At 43.4% G+C, this 20,454-nt stretch overlaps 1 protein-coding gene across 1 annotated transcript in view; it reads left to right on the top strand.

Annotated features, from left to right (window-relative positions):
- LOC122800381 (trypsin inhibitor ClTI-1-like) overlaps nt 1-20,454 on the top strand; it is a 944,875-nt gene that overhangs the window by 530,328 nt on the left and 394,093 nt on the right. The window lies entirely within an intron of this gene.

The following is a 20,454-nucleotide window of genomic DNA, read 5'->3' as shown; positions in this document are numbered from 1 at the left end:
TGGATGATGACTCCCATCAGAAATGCACACACACCCATGCAGGAACGCCATAATGAGGCACACTCACAAACCAGAATCATCATAGAACGTGTGTTTGGATGGTGAAATCACGGTTCCATTGCTTGAACATATCTGGTTGTGCCTTGCAGTACTCTCCAGGTATGTGTGCCCACATATTCATAGTATGTGCCGTGCTACACAATATGATCCTGCAGAAACAGCTGCAGCAGGTACAGAATGGTGAAGGCCCTCACAGCCTACCACCATTGCCAAGGGCCCCACAGGCACAAAGGTACTCAGACCATGAACACCCTGAGCCAGCCCCAGTAGGCAAATGGAGGCATGCCCAGTATGCCCATGCCTTGGCAAGGAGGGAACATATAGCACACACACTGACAGTGTAGGCACCTAGGGACTGACACCTTTCTCTACCTGCACACACAGTAAAAATGGATGGCACACACACAAGACTACCTGTAAATTGTCATGTATAGGCAGTCTACTGTGTGCATCCAACATAGGCAGCCCTCAACTATTGCACACACAACTGCCATTGGCACAAGGTAAGTCAACACTTGAACAGTAAATTAAGCTATCAGCATGTGCTGATACTGTATGTATAGGTTCATAGGTAGGTACTTGGCCAACTGCCAGAGACCATCCATAAGCCTAGCCAAAATGTGTCAGCTTTTGCCACCCCATTGATTCATTAACTCTCCCTCTGTGGAGCAGAGCCAATGGCAGATCCCTGGGGTGTATCTACTGTTCCCCATACACTCTTGAAGGTTTCTCTTGAATAGTGTCAGTGAGGGGCTCTGTATAATGTAGTTAGGGATGTTGTTCCAAAGTATGGGGAGTGTCTGTGACAGGAATCCAACCCTCCAGAATCTTCCAGTTATTATTGTGGCAAGGTTCAGCTCACTACAGTGTGTCACTCACTGTGACATGGATTCCAATAGGCGGAGCATATCCATTAAGCCTGAGTTCGACATGGCTGTGCTGGCCAGCAGAGATCATCTCTGGGTAAACGAGATGCCACTGAGTAAAGCAGAAGTTCCTTCAGTCTGGCTGCATAGGGCATATGGTTGAGGCCAGTAATCCCCTCGGTGAGGTACATTTGTGGACCTTCATGCTGTTGGAAACGTCTTTTGAAGTACATCCCAAATGGGTTATTATACCCTATAATGGGACTGATGAGTGATGAGTAAAGGGGCACTATAACCCAGCAAGTCTAAATGGGAACCCTTTAGTAATCAGATGGCCTACATAGAAGGATGTCCTAACTACATTGGAGATATGATTGCCAAATGAGAGATCACTATATACCTGTCCCCAGATACCACATTACCTCATCTGTATTAAAGTGGCTGCCACTTATGTGTTAATATGTGGGTGCTTAATATTCCACAATGGAATGACTATGCAGTTAGTGGCACTTAGCTGGAGGCCATGACTTTGACACCCTGTGTCGGTCTCTGTGAAGCCCCTTGAGGAATATCTGTGTCAGCTGGACTATCAATCATTGCTCCCAGTTCGCAGTCATTGCAAAACATGGTCTGCCATAGTCTACCTGTGTTTGCCTGTAGCTCTGAGAAGTATATGCCAAACAGTAGGGCTCCCAGGGCTGAGTCCTGTGGGACACCAGTCATGACTGGTCAAGAGTTGGACCTGGAGACTGCTAGTCATACCATGTGGGTTCTGTGTGTAAGCCTGTTGGCAGCCCAACCTGTGATGTATGGGTGTATGCACAGGCTGGTGTGTTTATCAATAATACCCGAGTGGGGCATGATGTCAAAAGCCTTGGTGAGGTCCAGGTAGTATGTGTGAACCACCTCTCCCCTCATCTAATGTCTTGGTGACTGTATGTAAGATGTCAAACAGGTTCAGTAGGCATGAACTGTACTCAGCCAAGCTGAACTGGGTTGGGTCACTTGTTTGGAAGTTACCAATGTCTTTGTTAAAGAGTGCCATGAGGATGCGCTCCATACCATTGCGGACCAGGCTAGTCAGGCTTATGTGGTGGTAGTTACCATGGTCAGTTGTGATTTTACCTTGGTGGAGTGGAATAACTATTGCCACGTGCCATTGTATGGGCAGGTAGCCTGGGAGAGGCTGAGGTTGAAAAGCTTAATTAGGTGGGGGGGTCACACTGACTTGTACTGTTTGCAAGATGCAGTCTGGGACAACATCTGCCTCCATTAATGCTGTGTTCTGCTGTTAGAGAGGGCCATTTCCACCTGTGTGTCTCTGATGTGTGGGATACTGTACCGTTCGGGTAGTGTTGTGGGCTCTTTAGGGGGTGAAGTATGCACTGAATGTATCTGCAAGGATGTTGGTGATATCAGTAGGGTCAGCATATTTTGTGCTATATTTTACCAGCACAGTGAAAATCTGTGTGTCACCACTTAGATCAATGACGTAGCCAAAGAAGGCTTTGTGGTTATCTTTCGAATCCTTGCGTAATTTCCTGTTGATGTTAGCCTTGGATGATTTAATGAGGGACCTACATATCATACAAATAGTGGTCACAGATGTCTGCCCTTCATGGGATTTGCTGTTTGTCTGGAACACTGTCCTACGTCTGTAGTATAGCCTGTTTATTGCAGGGGTCTACCAGACTGGTGTCCTTGTCTAGGAGAAGTGAGTCTTGGTTTAACAGTGATGGCACAATCCATACATCCATGTAGGTGCTTATAAATTGCATTTGTAAAACTGTCTGTATCTTGAGCAGTATTTCCTTTTAGTGTGGTGGCTGCAAACCCCCCCCCCCCCCTGTCTCTAGTAGTGTAAATTTAGCTGTAAGAAAGGTATACACTGTGGTTTCCATGGGTGGGGGAGATGTTTTGGTGTGGAAACAGTGAATAGTTCATGGTCAGATCTAACCAGTGACTGGTCAACGTCTGCTGTGGTGCACCTGTTGCCCATGTTGGTGATGACTAGTATGTTTCCACCCCTCGTTAGGGAGGTTACCACCTGATACAGGGCATATGAGGTGATAAATTCCAGGAAGCGATGGGCCTGGAAGCGAGTACTTGAGTAAGTTTCCCAGTTAATGGTAGGGTAGTTGACATCGACCAACGCCAGGGTGTGCGGTAGGACTGTCATGTTCTCCACTGTCTCCAGGTAGGTGGAGTGGTGGTCCTGGGTCATGGAGGGTGATCTGTAGCAGGCCACAGTTTACATTGCAGTTGTAGCTGATGTTAGCTGCACATGGATGATCTCAGAGGTATCATGCTGCCCCACTAACCTGAAGGTGTAGGTATCCTTGATGAATATGGATACACCCCCTCCATGTCTGTGTCAGTCCATGTTCTGTGGCCGAAATGTGTGGTATGGGTTGTAGTCTGGTAGTGCTGGTGTGCTCTCAGGAGCCTTAAAGCAGGTCTCAGTTACTGCGCAGATGTTGACGTTGTCCATCCTGAGGAGTGCTGTGAGTGCATGCATGTTGTGATCACAACCCCTGGTGTTGAGTAGCATAACTTCATTGATTCTGCTATTGTGCTGTTTACAGAGCAGGTATTCACCTTTGAGACTCTCCTAAAAAAGGCACCATGGGGGCGCCAATAGCCTTGGCCAGTATTCCAAAGCCTAAGGCTGACACATAAGCCGGTGTGGTATTGTTGCATGCATGTTTCCCATCTGTGCTTGTTTCTCATCTCTCCTGTAGATAACCTACTGGTAAGCAATAGAAAGCCTTAAACTTATACAAGTCTTCTAGCTTTCAAGATAGGCTTTTGGAGTGATTACGTATCACTGTTCTGCATGTTCTTGCTGTACTTAACTGTTTCCTGACTACATGGTGATTTCTCACTGTATATTGTGATCTGAATGTCTGTTTATTCACATATTATGGCTGTTAAGGCCTGCACTTTAGAGGTTCACAGATAGCCTACTACCTCTCTGCCCAAGGGCAATTAGAAGCATAGCTACAGTAGCTTTCTACGCACCATTGATGAAGTAACTGAACCTTTGTCAAGCATAGCCAATGAAGCAATTCCAGGCAGAGTTGCCAGAAGCTGTTGAAGACTGGGGTGGCGGAGGGTGATAGGGGCACTTAGTGATCTAAAGAGGGCATGTTAATGTGACAATTCAACACCATTCAATTTCCCCAACAGGTCTTGCAGCTATCAAACTGGATGGGCTCCCCCACCCCTGGCTGTATAGTACTGGGACACATGATCCCAGAGGTGTATATTCTGTTACCCATTCACACAACAAGGTTTCCTTTGAAGTATGTCAGTAAGGGGCTATGCCTAATGTAGTTAGGAATGTAATTTATTGTCTCACATTACATTTGTTATATATTGTTATTTCAAGAATAAGTGAAACTCAGTGAGTTTGGGGGCCTCCGCCCTTTGCTTAGCCTAGCATACACATAGAAATCATCTAAATAGGAAATAGGTGGAAGCAACGTTATTGTCAATAGTGTAAAGGTTACAGCATCTGCATAGTATCTGTGCATTCGAGGTCCCAATCCCAATAAAGTCAGGGATGTTTATCATGTTAAAAAGTATACCTTAACCACAGCTTGCATATATAGGTAGTAATCGTCTGTATAATAAACATTCAAAACACCCATATAAACCCATGTGTGCTGGAGAGTAAAGTCAACAAAGAATGTAATGTTATTTAAGCATATAGTGAGATGTTACTTCACTGAAATGTATATATCCTGAGTAGTTAGCGGATGTGGCCATGTTTGCACACACAGGTTATATGCTACAAAGTTTGTTTAACTGTGTTTAACCTCTGCTATAATGTCACATAAACACTTTTGAACATGCTTACAACTGTTTAAATGAGCCTTATTCTGGATTAAAAAACATTTTTAAAGCATCGCAGGTGTTGAATCCTGGACCATACACACTATAGTCATGGGACTTACCACTAAGCCATCTGAGGTGAATACATGTTTCACAGTCTTTAGACTACACCTTATACCATATGCATTCCACTGTAATGACCCCAAATGGGACAGTCACTTTGTGTATATATGTGCAGTACATTATAATGTACTGTAGTTTGTGAACCAACACATACAAATCTACATATGTATTACTGTTACAAATTAATATGAAATATATATATATATATATATATATATATATATATATATATATATGTATATATATATATATATATATCCATCAGTGATGTCTGCACACACACACACACACACACACACACACATATATATATATATATATATATATATATATATATATATATATATACAGTTACATCTATAGCCATATATATATATAAACATCTCTGAACACACTGCACGACACAGAAGCAATCCAAAAGAATTGAAGTGTACAAAAAACACATGCAGCTCTGGTATTGTAACAATTAATATTAACCTAATTCACCATAGAAGGGGTGGTTGTTGTGTATGTGAAGATTGCGGTGGGGGAGGAATGATGGGTAATGAAATTATGCATCAAGGAGAGCCTGGATTGGATGTTCAATACGTGAACTGGAGGGGTATACATGGAGTATGGGGACAATATAAAAAGGACACAAAACAGGAACCATTCTCATCCATAATACACCGTGTCATGTCACATTGCAACAACTAATTCCACAAACATATGAACTTAACATGTATCATACATATGTACACCAACTGTCACATTTGTTTTCAGTACTGAGGAATGCCTGTAGTAAAATGTATACTCTAAACACCAAAACATTTGTACATATCTCGTATGCCTTAGTGGTCAAGTCAGTGACTGTGGTGTTCATGGTCCTGGGTTCAAGGGCTGTTAAATTATTTTGAGGGCCAGAATAAGGGCTGTTGGATGCAGGTGGATTAAAGCACTTTTAAGCAGTTGTAAGCGAGTTTGCGTGATGGTAAGCAGTGCTTAAACACAGTTAAATGGAGAAGCGCTTCACAGGTTTAACCTTTGCTTAATGTCGCGCATACCACAGGCAAACCTGCTTACAACCACTTAAATATGCGTTATTCACACTTTCCCTACCAGTGCCTACTCTGAGAGGTAAAATAATAGCACCTGCCAGGATTAGAACCTGCAACCATATACTCCATCCTCAGAGTAACCTACCATTAAGCTACCTGAGATTTACCTATGCCAGTTGTGTATGCAGACAGGTTAAAACACAAAAGGGGGAATATGTTTAAATAGGAAAACCCGCCATGTACCTAATGAAAGGTGTATGCTTATATATATATATATATATATATATATATATATATATATATATATATATATATATAGATGTATACAGAGAGAGAGAGAGATACAAAGAGGAATGCGATATATACAGATCTTCATATATAGATAGGTTAAAAACATCTACACATCTATGGAGGGGTACAGATAAACGTATGCAATAATATATATTATATATTATATCTATATACATATACACATATATTTGATATATATATATATATATATATATATATATATATATATATATATATAAGTATATCATGGACCATAGCAATCACACATTCCACCCCACAAACAACATGAACATAACACATGAAGAGTATATGCCAATACATTATTACAAATATGTTCTATGGACACACTCACCAACACAACTGCAATGACTGCAAATACTCATGACAGAAATACACAGACAGCTTTCATTTAGCAAAACTTTATTACATTCTGATGTATTGCTAAAAGGATTCAAGGACTAACAGTACCTGCATGCTATACAGGAAGCATTTAACAGTGCCTTAATGAATGAGCCTGCAATTAGTATTAGTCCACTAAGGGATAGGTGTTCACATAGGGAAAGTACACCCACACACATACAGAAGTTGTAAAAAAGGGCTCCTACACACCTGCATCTGCTATGTACACCCACCAACATCTCCCCCACACCCAAAATAATTACGTCAATACATACTGTCATACCAAAACCAATTATTCAACTACTGTACAACATCTGCTGAAACCTTAACATACCTTGACACAGACACACTAACATGGCCCTATGTGAAATAGTTGCTGTTATACAATTGAACAGCTGCTGATGTTACAGGGTTTGTATGAACTAATTTCAGAGGGTTGAAAGGTTCGTACACCAGAAAGTGTTACAGAGTACTGATTATCAGCACAGTATGATACGCATTAACACCAAACTAAAGATGTCTGGTAAGCACACTGCAAACCCCCTAACATTATATGCATAGCTATGCAGCCTTGAGCTGGTAAAACATCCTGGCCAGAATGAAACATATGCAGAAGTATTAGGTACAGACAAACGCTGCACAAGTAGCAATGTTCAGAAATATAACAGCAGTACTCACATTTAGACCAAATCCTCTAGGCATTACACACAATATATTACTGTTTGTCTCCATACAGCTGTTGCAATAGATTTCAGAAAACACTTTCTGGCTGTCTTCCTCACAAGTAAGGCAAAGGGACAACACCCAAGTGGAGTACTCAGTTATACTCCACTGTTGCCATGGTATTGGCTAAGGCAGTAGCAGCGCAGCTGATGTGCATGTAATTAGCTACTTAGGAGCACCAATTGGCCATCGGGATAGCACATGTCGCTGATCTGTAACTATAAAAGGTTGCCTTGTCACACATTCAAACCATCTGTATCTACCTGTAGAATAGTGCAAAACACTGAAAGACAAACTGAAAACGAGTATTATACTAGTTAATAACACCTCCAATTACTAAGAAGGTATGTATAACATGTAGTATGTATGTATGTGTATGTAGTACCTGTTCTGTAAGAATTACAGTGTAATCAATGCATTTAGTGGAAATAGCTATGTTGTAGCGATGTATTGTTGAGCAGTAGTATTCTATGTGTGTACTGCTGTAGGTCACAAGGCAGACTCCTCATACACTACAAGGGATGATATGGGCTTGGAACACACCAATTCGCTTCCAGCCACTGTGACTGTCAGGGTTGGTCCAACAAGTATGTGCTATAACAGGGGATAGTATATGTCAATAAATTGTAACAGTAGACATATGTATGGGTGTATAAGTAAGATGAACATGTCAAAGGTGGGCTTACTGTGCAAATATGGTTTGCATTGCGGGATATTGTGCCAATAACTGTGTAATGTACAGTATTTTAGGCAGATCTGTGTTCTATTCTACATAGCATTTCTGTTATGTTATGCAAACAGTAGTTATGTCTGTTGGCAATTACAATACTCAATAACAGGATACATATCACTTGTATTCATCTGACAGTTTAGCCACATGATAGCAAAGATAATTGGAAGAGCTAGATAACTATCCATGCACATAACACATGTAATATCCACCTCTCTAGTATCATTTGCAAGCAATAACAGCTGTGCATGTGTGCATGTTATGTAAATGTGTAGTGACCCTTGTTACAGGGCTGGACCTCTCTGGTATCATTTGCAAGCAATAACAGCTGTGCATGTGTACATGTTATGCAAATGTGTAGTGACCCTTGTTACAGGGCTGGACCAAATGGCTATGTGCACACCTACATGGAGTGGATATTGAGAGTAGAGACACACTGGTTGAACTACCAGGTTTGTGTAGCCTAACCTCTCATTGCCAATCTAACAGCTGCTTGCACATATTGTATGTAAGGTAGTGCACAGCACTGGTAATGAAACAGGTTGCATATCATCTTTAACTCCAGTGTAACATCTGCAGTAGGAGTGTAAGATGTAAGATGTAGGAGACAGCTGCCCATGTGTAATAGCCGCTTCATAGGTGATGGCTCACACTATCTGATTATATCATGATCATGTTGATAGTGGCATCAGAGTCTATTGATACATGACTCTGTTTGGGGAGTGGGTGTCTGTGCCCAACAGAGCTCATGGTCCTGGTGGATATGATAGTATATACCCAGAAAAGAAAACACACCTGTAGACACTTGCATCATCTGTAATCAACTATCAGGATGTGATGGGCTCCTCAGAGGAGGATTGCTGCTAAAGGTAGCTACAATGTTTCCTTAATAGCCAGTGTTGTCACGTCCATAACATAAATATTTACATGTGAGCATCACTGTCTAAAACATCTTCATAAACAGTAAATAAACTAAATACAGTACTTGGTACTTGTAGTACTGAATGCTCATACAGGCATGTCCACTAGTCAGTTACTGGTGTTTACTAATGTCAGCTTTGTGTATATGGCCATCCTGGGAGAATGTAATCTATATGCCATGTACACTGCCAAACCCACCTAACACCACACCCCACACATTGTCTGAGATGCAGCTACAGGAATAAGGTGGAACGCAGTCCAGTCTACAGCCATGACTGGACTGGACAGTCATAAGGTGTAGGTTAACACATGAATCTCATCAACACAACCAACACATACCCTTACCAGAACACAGTAAGGACATCCACACACACTACCAGAAATCACACACATTCACAGATGCTTCTATGTATCTAGCCAAACAAGTGACCTCCCAAGCTGGACTAGACAGACAACGAAATACACAAATTGTATGACATAGTTTGCATAATTGTGCCACACCTCAGAACACGTGGCCGGAAAAATGCCCAACAGTGCTCATTTGTGAATGCACAATAGAAGGAGGAAACTAGTTCAGAAAAAAGCAAATCCCAAGAAGGAAAGACATTCTTGATCAGTATCAGTAAGAAACTAAGGTCCCTCATGAACTCATCCAAGGCTAACTTCGAAAGAAAAATAGTCAAGGATTCAAAAGATAACCACAAAGCCTTCTTTAGCTATGTTAAAAATCTAAGTGGCAACTCGCAGATATGCACTGAACTAGTGTAAAATAGTACAAAATATACTGAACCTACTGATATTGCCAGCATCCTGGCAGATAGATTGAGTGTAAACTTCACCCCCCTCTCACCTCGAAAAGGGCCCACAACAATACCAGAAAAGTGTAGTGTCCCAAAAATCACAGACGCACAGGTGAAAACAACCCTTTCAAAAGCCAAAAACACAGCGTGAAAGGGACCAGATGGTGTCCCAGGCTGCGTCTTGCATGAACTACAGAACAAACTAACCCCACACCTAAACATGCTGTTCAACCTCAGCTTCTCCACAGGCTACGTGCCCATAGAATGATGCACAGCAACGGTTATTCCTTTCCACAAAGGAGGAGCCACAACTGACCCTGGTAACTATCATCCCATAAGCCTGACTAGTCTGGTCTTCAAGTCTATGGAGTGCATCATCATGGAACTCATTAACAAAGACATTGGGAACCTCCAAACACTTGACCCAACCCAGTTCTGCTTTGTTAAGGGCAGATCATGCCTACTAAACCTGGTCGACTTCTTTGAGACAGTCACCAAGGCCATAGACGAGGGAAAGGTGGTTCACACAGCCTACCTTGATCTCACCAAGGCTTTCAACATCATTCCTCACTTGGGTATTAAAAAAAAAACTCACCAGCCTGAACATAAACCCCTACGTCATGAGATGAGTTGCCAATTGGCTTACAGACAGAACTCACACGGTAAGAATAGCAGGCTCCAGGTCCGACTCTAAACCAGTCACAAGTGCTGTCCCACAAGGCTCGGTCCTGGGACCCCTACTGTTCGGCATATACTTCTCAGAAGTACAGGCAAACACAGGAGGACTATGGCTAACCAAGTTTGCTGATGACTGCAAACTGGGAGCCATAATTGACTCTCAGGCTGACACGGACCTCCTCCAAATGGGCCTTACTGAGACGGACACCTGGTGTCAAAGTCATGGCCTCAAGCTAGATGCCAAAAAATGCATAGTCATCCCATTTGGGAAAAACAAAACACCCACAAATTACAACATAGGTGGCAGCCCCCTTAATAAAGAAGAGGTAATAAGAGATCTGGGGACCCAGGTATATAGTAATCTCTCCTTTGAGAATCATATTGCCAAAGTAGTTAGGAAATCCTTCTATGTGGCACATCTAATTACTAAAGGGTTCGCTTCTAGAAATAAAGAGGTTATAGTGCCCCTCTACTCATCACTCATTAGACCCATCATAGAGTAAAATGCCCCATTTGGGATGTACCTTACAAGACACTTCCAACAGCTGGAAAGACCACAAAAGTACCTCACCAAGAGGATTACTGGCCTCAAACATATATCCTATGCAGCCCGACTGAAAAAACACCAGCTGTACTCAGTGGCATATTGCTTACTCAGAGGTGATATCTGCCTGTCTTACAAAGCCATGTCCAACTCAGAATTGATGGACATGCTCCACCTAAAGAAATCCAAGTCACTGCGAGCCACGAGCTCTAGTGAGCTAAACCTCGCCACAACAATAAATAGAACATGCTGGAGGGATAGATTCCTGTCACAGAGACTCCCCATGCTTTGGAACAAAATTCCCAATTACATCAGGCAGAGCCCCTCACTAACACTCTTCAAGAGAAACCTTGACAAGTGGATGGGTAAGAGAAAATACACCCCTGGGATCACTTCATTGGCTTTGTTTGACAGAGGATCAGTTAATTAATCAATGGGGTGGTGAAAGCCGACACACTGGCTAGGCTTATAAATGCCCTTGGTCAGATAGCCTAGTACCTACCTATGAACCTATGAACCAACCTATACAGGGGCATACATACTGCCAGCTGACTGTCTGCCATGATTAACCACATACCCATACACTCAGAAAACATTTTGAACTATACACATGGCTCTGGCATATCCCATGTTGTTGTTCAAGACCTGTGATGCAGTAGCCTGGACTGCATGGAAACACATGTAGGAACTATCAGGTCTTGTAGCCCATGCAGGTATGTCCCAAGGCCTGGGTAGCATTCTGCCATTGGCCAGAATGATACTGCAGTACAGGGACAAAGGGATTGTATTCCACAATTGGCTAGTGTAGTGGTGCAAGTCAAAGGGTATGCAGTATCTGGCTGCCTGGGATAACATGGTTGACAGACTATGATGCTTTGCCAGACAGGGCCTGCACCTGTCACCCCTTGGTATCTGGATACTGCCTAGGGCTCATGCTTCCCCTATAGTGCCTTCATCATGCACAGTTCAGGTGAGGGTCCACTGCTGTTACAGGGACAGCCAAGCAATAAACTGCAGGTCTCGCTACACAATGATACATATCAGAAACACTATACGGACACACATATGTCAATCCCTAACATGGAGAACATATCTGTGCAGTGGCTGAGACATGTTTCAACACTCCGGAGAGCACACCTGCATGACCATGTTATAACACATACCTCACCTCTTGCCCATTATCCTTTATTGGAATACAGGGGCCGCAAGTGTGTCCATATTCCTGAAGGATATGTACACCCCCACGCTAGTTGCACTTGCATAACATCAGATGCATTATGCTGAGCAACTACCTTTGTGCCAAAGTGGAATTCAAATTGCACCTTGTGACAGATCACCCACCATGCTGCAGATTTCCCAACTGTCATAATGTGCTGTAATGGGGAAGATTAGGTTTGAGACAGAAAACTATAATAATGGCTTCTCTCAACTATTCCATTATGAACTGGGAAGACTCCTCATGTATCAACACCTGCACTCAATGCATGTTGGATTCCATCAACCCCAATGACCTGGATCACAATAGTCACACAAACAAGGCTAACAGTATGCTACACATAGTCAGTCTCCAAAGCCAATGTTTTGCTTCCTAAGAGCAAAGTGGTGACTGTCATGGCACCCATGCAGATGGACAATGCATGTGCAAATGCTGAATCCTATACAAATGAACCTTAAGCAGTCACATATATACAGTGATTGTGCCATTGAAACAGAACCAAGATTCAACCAAACACAAACAAGAAGGCAAACTGGTGGTACCATACCTTAAAATGTACCACAGAAGGTAGTAACTGTTGCAAGAGTGAACACACATGAGTGCAGATGATCCCTGGTCAGCCTGATGTATGGCCACAATCTGACAGCTAAGTATTGCATTGTCAACCCCTATGTTAAAAACCCTGTACACATGAACTACCACCTAGGCAGCGGTCAACGTAATGGCAACTGTGTGTGTATGGGATGTAGCTAGACAGTAGTCTTTCCTTTGATAGTTACTTCATCACACCAGTCAGGTAGTCATATTTGGCACCCCTAATCATGACAGGGTCCCATCCATGAATATAGAGATAATTATTCAGCCATACTCAACACGCATGTGACCCATAATAGATCACATATTTCCTTTAAAATTTATTGCCTACACTGCCCTTTCCAATCTCTAGCTCCACTATGTAGCATTCAACCTACCTGAATAAAGCCATGTCCAACCCAGAGATGTTGGACATGCTACACTTAACACATCCTGATTCCAAATAAACACATACTTCATGGACATCCACCTTTCTAGTACAAGAATCACAACATGCCTGATAGATCTCTCTCCCATATACTTTACATACTCCTGCCATACTATGCATCCCTGTCCAGCAAAGCTGCACATCGCCCCTCTCTGTGACATGGTGTGATGACCGCATGCCAAATATATCAGTAACCCTGTGGATCAGTTCTGTGGCACTGCTTGAGCTGGCCACTGAAACTTACCTGTCTGTTGGCTACAGCTAGGTAACCTTTCTGCCTAGGCTCATAAATGGCCCAGGCCATATAGCCTACTAGTTCACTATGACCATACATGCTGTAGTTGTTATCCAACCCTGTAAATACCATCAGGCTAGCTATTGTCCCATGTGTTTCACATCTGCATCACAGGCAATACATGGCAGGGTGCCATGTAGAAGTATATGGCAAAACACATACATGTAAAACATTCTGTGAGCAAGTCTGCAGGGTCACAGGTCATGTCCCTAAAGGCTGTGTATGACTATATATGTGACATATACACAGCATTAAGGTCTAATGCACTAATGGGAACACATCCAGGCATGTGCTGATAGGTAAAGACACCAGTACAGGCAAACAGACATGCTCACATCAAGACAACATCCACATGGAGTATGAGCAATTTCAACACATGACACACACATATATGGTGATAACATCACATCACCAGTAAGTGTCAAAACTGTGTGACTTAAACATGTCAATGGTGTTAGTGTCATGTAGATTTGCAAAGACTTTTTTGTGACCTTAATAAATGCGATACACATGTATGTTCAGCTATACTTCTGTACTTCTCTGTGAGTTACTGTGACCTGTCTCCATCATTATGTCTTCCAGGTATGCTGCATGGCAGGCTGCCAGCATACACCCACTTGGAGGATGAGGTCTTCATCCCATACCTCCTCGACAATCATTTAACACTCTTCAGCCATGTGCCACAGGATGCACAGCAGTGGGATGCCCTGTGGGAGGAACTCCGCAGGAGGGTAAATGATGCTGGCGGTCACTATCCCACCTATCAGCAGGTGTGCTGACACTGCACCGACCTCATAAGATGGGCAAAACAGCATCCTAATGCAATTGCCAGGGCACTAGGTGCAACAGGTGGGGGGCCACTCACCCAGCCCTCACTCACATGTACCGAGGAGCTACTGGCCAACCTGGGGACACCTGCAGACCACCATCCACATCTTAAGCTGGTATTGTGGAGGTGGGTGTCTCTCAACCACCGAGTCTGGAGTTGCCTGGTAGGTCAGTACTGCACATATTACACAACTATATTTCACATAGTTACATGTGTTACTGTACAATATGTAATGCAACATCATATGCAAGGCATGTATGCACACATGCCACATACTATAGTCTGCTACTCTATGTATGCAGAGATGTGCATACTCCATAGTATAGTGTATTGTACTGGCTTATGTGCTAACATGGACATTGCACCCTGTAGCTATCACATAGGTGTGGATAATGATTTTACTGCTGTGACACTCCTGTTATGTACATATGGCATTTTACAGCAACAGCAGCCTGTGTCATGTGAGATTGTTATTATTTACCAGGCTTGATAATGCACATATCATATTAATTGTGTGCTATCTGCCATAACACACGTACACATAATGTATGATGGTCCTGTTAATAGAAACTGGTCAGACCTGCAATATATCACAGTGGTTACCCATGTGAAACAATTGAAAACTATATGAAACATCTTGTTGTTGTTTTTTGACTTTTCCTGGTTAGGGGTCGCCACAGTGGAACTCTGGTCCGCTAATGATTGGCAGTAGATTTTCACGAATGCCGAGGTGCCAGCTCAATGTTCAACCTTCAACGAAGGCATGCCCATTTATGCATGTCTTTTGAATTCCCACTCAACCATGGGGAGGACATGCAGACTCCAAACACAAAGCACTCCCCGCACTCTAGCCAAGAATCGAACGGGAGAACCTCTTGCTGTGAGGCAACAATGCTACTGCTGCTAAACTTTCCAAACTGTCATTGCCAGATGTGTGGACAACCGTGAATACAATGGTGGAGGTGTGGTTCACTATAGGGACAGGTACTACAAATCAGCATTACACAGGTTGGGAATGCAAACAGTACTGTACAGAGAGCATATGTGTGAACACACTCTAAATGTGTTGGAGCTGGAGTATGACTAGCCCACAGGATACACCCTTGTGGATTATATCCTGCAAAACATAGTATCTCACATCCCATACATACCACCCTTTGTCTGCATAACCCTGTCGTCAGTGGAGCATATGACATCTATGGATGTATGTCATATGGGATAACACTGACATGTGAAATAGATGTCCATAACAACCATTGGACATAACATGTGTACACATGGCCATGGAGGATGGCCAGAGACATGAAGCAACGCACACAGTATAAATGATGTACATGTGTGTACACCCTGTTGTACATTGGCTTGACACAATACAACTATGGCCTTTGTGTAATGGTGATACTGCAGATGTGAAACACTAAACATCATACAGGCCTGTGCACAGCTTGTGTAGGCATAACATGAAACCACCACATAACATGTCTTGAACATCTTGAGTGTGTCACGACATGAAAGTATTCACCTATAAAGTATCAAAATACATACATGTGTTGCACAACATACACATACAACCACATCAGGCCACAGATACAGTACATTCACCTTGCTGGTGTCAGAAATCACTGTGATGCCTGCTCCTCACGTGTGTGAGGCACACAGATGGCATGTGGGACATAGAGTACTGCTAAGTTAGCCATGTGTGGACATAGTTGCCAGGCATCAATAATATGGTTGCAGATATGCAGGGGTGTCATCTGTATACACTTCTGTGACCTGTGTCACACATTCCACATTAGGGTTTAGTGTGTATACACCTCAGTGATGTGGGTCACATTCCACATTAGATATGCATTGTATGTGAACACAGTCATGGCTATGAACTGTGTCAGTAACTCACACTGTATAGCAATAGTGAAGCCACATGATACCCTGCAATTGCTATGCACATCAACTCAATGTGCAGCATGTCACTGCATATTTGTAGGACGGATAGACAACATTGCATCAGCTGAAGGCCCATGTTGCATTGGGACACCATTACCATACTGTAGATTGGAAAGGACACCATTGTGTTACACATGTATGCATGTCATTCAACATGTCAGCAGAAGACATGTCATACTACATGTGATTGGCAAGGTCATACGCCACACATCAGGCTGGTGTACTGTAAACCTGTGCTGGTCTGTGGCACCATTGCAAAGTAGGGACAGCCATGTCAAACATGTGTGTACAGCCACATATACAATATCTGTAGACTCAGCTCAGGGGTAGGCAGAATAATGTTGAACAGACATGCACTGCTTTGGGGAGATATGCAAGCTAGGGCTCAGGCAAACATAGTATTCCATCAACATACCCTTCTGCTCATGTCCTCACACATAGGGGCAGTGACCAACACAAAGCATCAGTGGCAGATGTACGAAGGTCAGCGATGGTCTGTTAACATGTGGTGTATGTTGCACACACCATGGCAATGCGATGCAATGGTGCATAGTACATGCATTGTGTTGCAGGTATGGGGCATAAGCTACTAACATAAATGGTGCAATACAGGTATGTATGCTAACCACAACTATAATTGTGTAAGGTGCATGCCATCTGCTATAACACATGCATGCTGTTGTGTGCAACTCAGGAATGTATGATAACTATCACTATAATTGTCTAAGCTGAATGCCATCTGCTATATCACCTGTATGTTGCATGCCACTATGTGCCATAGCATGTGTCTGTGTGTCTCTGTGTCTGTGTTGTATAACTTGTAATATACAGTTTTTGTCTGCCCCTCACAGGTGTTGATGTAGGTGTGTTGCCCTCCTGCGGTCCACCTGATGTTAGTGCCCCCACAGACTCTAGCAGTGATGATGAAAGTATGATTGAGGCACAGGCAGGGTTGTCAGGGACTGAATCTGTGCCATTTTTTGCCATTCCACCAGTATCCCCCTCATCCTCAGACACAGTTCCCCTGCCTACACATACACCATCCCCACTGGCCTTAGAGGAAGGACAGTTGGCAGGTGGTAGCATAGAACAGGGAAGTGTGGAGACTATGGAAGGTGTGCCTGCACACCATGATCCCAGTCAACTGACTGGTGATGTCCCACACAGGCATGTGCCCAGTGCTGCTCGTAGGAGGACCACTGGCCAACATGCCCCTGTGAGACAAAGCACATCAGCTGTAGTCACCAGATGCATGTTTCAGGCTGTAATGGAGGCATAGGCATGTGCTGAATGGCACAACAGTGAAGGTCTGAGGCTTCAGAGGTCTGTTGTCTATTCATTAACTGACAACATCCAGGCAATTGCAAATGCTCACCACCATCTTGCAGATGTTTTGGATAGACGATTAGGTGACATGGTGGGAGTCCTTGACCGTGGCATGCCAATCTTCGAGCATGGAATGTATGTGCTGGAACATCTGGTGGGAGTGAGGCATCAGGCACGTGGATATAGGTCATCACCTGTTGAAGGTCTACATGAACATGCTACTGCACATGCCTGCTCCTATAGTGGTGGTAGCAGCAGCAATGCAGCTGGTGCTGTGCAGTCCACACCAGGACACAGCAGGCCATGTGCATTTGGTCCTGGATGGTCTCAACAGGGACACAGTTCCAGTGGAGATGTGTTATCAAACAGTACCCAATCTAGACTTCCACCTGGTAGTGCCCGTGCAACCCCTGGCAGGCGCAGATCACGTGGCCATGGCCAGACACCGTGAACTTTGAAACCTGCCTTGTACAGTCTGCAGCTGTCAATAATACCCCTGTGTAGGCGAGCCACATGCCAGACCTGTGTGCATGCATACACACACACACACACACACACACACACACACACACACACACACCAGAAACAAATGTAGGGCACCTCAACACACACCCATGCATAACATCCACACACGCCCAATGATATCACAGACCCTAACACACACACATGATGTCATCCAATGGCACAGCCTAGGCATCTGGCAAACATTATCACCCTGTGCATATGATGATGCCTGTACCACATCCCTGTTATCCACACCATCGGTGCAGGGACATGCTCATATGGTCTGATGCACAGGGTGAACATACTAGGTAGACAATTGTAGATTAATATTGTTGAGTAGTGTTGACAAGCAGCAGACATGCCATGTATTACAGTTTTAGAATGCATTTAGTATGTTTGATAGTATGTATCATGTGTAACAACATTAACAGCGTGTTGATTTTGATGTTCTGCCTTCCTCTTTCAGGTGTATTTGCATGTGCCGGGGGATGTCAGTGTTTGCAGTTAGTGTCCCATATGTACATGTTGACTACTCACAGGTCTGTATGACAATACCTGCATGCACTTTGTAGCTTCCACATCACAGTTATATTCTCCCATGTTTCAATTATGTTTACTGTTCTAATGATCAAAGAGCAGGATAGCTATGTAGTAAGCTACTGTGTTCAGAGCCGTCACATCCATTGTGGGTGACATCACAGGTATAGTTACCTGGAGCAGGGAAGGAGGTAAAAGAGTAGTATAGCAGATGACAAGGTTAAAGGCCAGTGGAAAAAGTGGCTTCTCATTGGGAAGCAGTAATACCCACTCTCATGACAGGATGCAAACACAGACACACCCACATTCACAGTTGCCAGTGTTGGGATGAGAACCCCTGCCTATGTGCAAATCATCATTATAGTACTAGGCAATTACAAGATATGCCACAGAGATTACACATGCACAGGTAGTCGGAATGAACTAAGATTGAGGACATCAACAGGGACACTACAGTGCAGTGAGTGTATATGGGGAGGGGGGTTCATCAGTAGGCAATGTAACAACAAACCACACCCCATGGTGTACATGTTAACAGGTGGTTAGAATGCCCATCTAAGACTGATGATATCAACAGGGATACTAGATTGCATTAAGTGGATAGTGGGAAGGGGCATTAACATTTCACTATGGTAAAATACAGCCTCACTCCAGGGACCAGACAGCCACACACACACACACACACACACACACACATACACACACACACACACACACACACACACACACACACACACACACACACACACACACACACACACACACACACACACTGTGGCATTCACAAAGATATACTATGTCACACACATACAGACACTTGACATGTGTGAGGTTCAACCACCTGCCTATGCCTTTCTTTCTACACTTCACTCTGTACTGATGTCAACAACAGTGTTCAGGAGAGTGAAAAACATGTGGGATGTATGCCCAACCATACGTGACATATATGGACACATACACACACCCACACGTGCCAGTACTGTGAATCAAACACTTGCCTATGTCATGATAGGTATTACAGAGGTACAGCACTATCGCATTCACTACAAAGCATACTGACTTTCCTTTGCCAACTGTGCTGATATATACACAATATATGCACAGGGGAGGTATTACTGTTACAGGTGTCAATAGGTTTGCCTTTAGTGTCACCCTTACTGCATTCTACATTGCCTGTCTTCCACTTCAACTAACAAAACCAGACCTTAGAAGTTACACAGGTTATTGTAGGAATGGTTGTAACACACCTGTGAGTTGTCCTCAGTAATCATTCATCTGCAAAGTAGCCCCACCACTTAGTAGTCATGTCCAAACATCTGTCCATACCTCATGTACAGCTTACTGTACTTTGAGCATATCACCATATACAGTTGGCAATGTTGAGGCTGCATTGCAACAGCATGATGTACTAAGACAACAGTCACCTTCAGACATCAGACACTGCACACGCATGGAATCTAAACAAACATCAATACATGTACACATATGCAGTCTACATCAGTAAGTGCACTAGCAGGTCAAGAGGATACATTCCACACTTTCCCCACACCATGTGTGAAACATAGCCAAGCATTATAATGGATGTTGTATTCATGTACTGGTAGGACGCAACCACGTTCACTGAGTAGCCAAGTGTACATATATGACAACAGCACATATCAGCAAGACGCACACAGCATTATTCCATGTCATGCTCCTACAAACTGTTACTTGACAGTTCCATGGTGAAGCCAGGGCACTGTAATGGTCAACAGTGAGCACATCATATTCACA

Source organism: Protopterus annectens, chromosome 4.part0, assembly GCF_019279795.1.
Source record: "Protopterus annectens isolate FY-2018-M chromosome 4.part0, PAN1.0, whole genome shotgun sequence".
NCBI lineage: Eukaryota > Metazoa > Chordata > Ceratodontiformes > Protopteridae > Protopterus > Protopterus annectens.
Note: the sequence above shows the minus strand (reverse complement) of the source record. Positions and strands in the feature narration are given on the sequence as shown.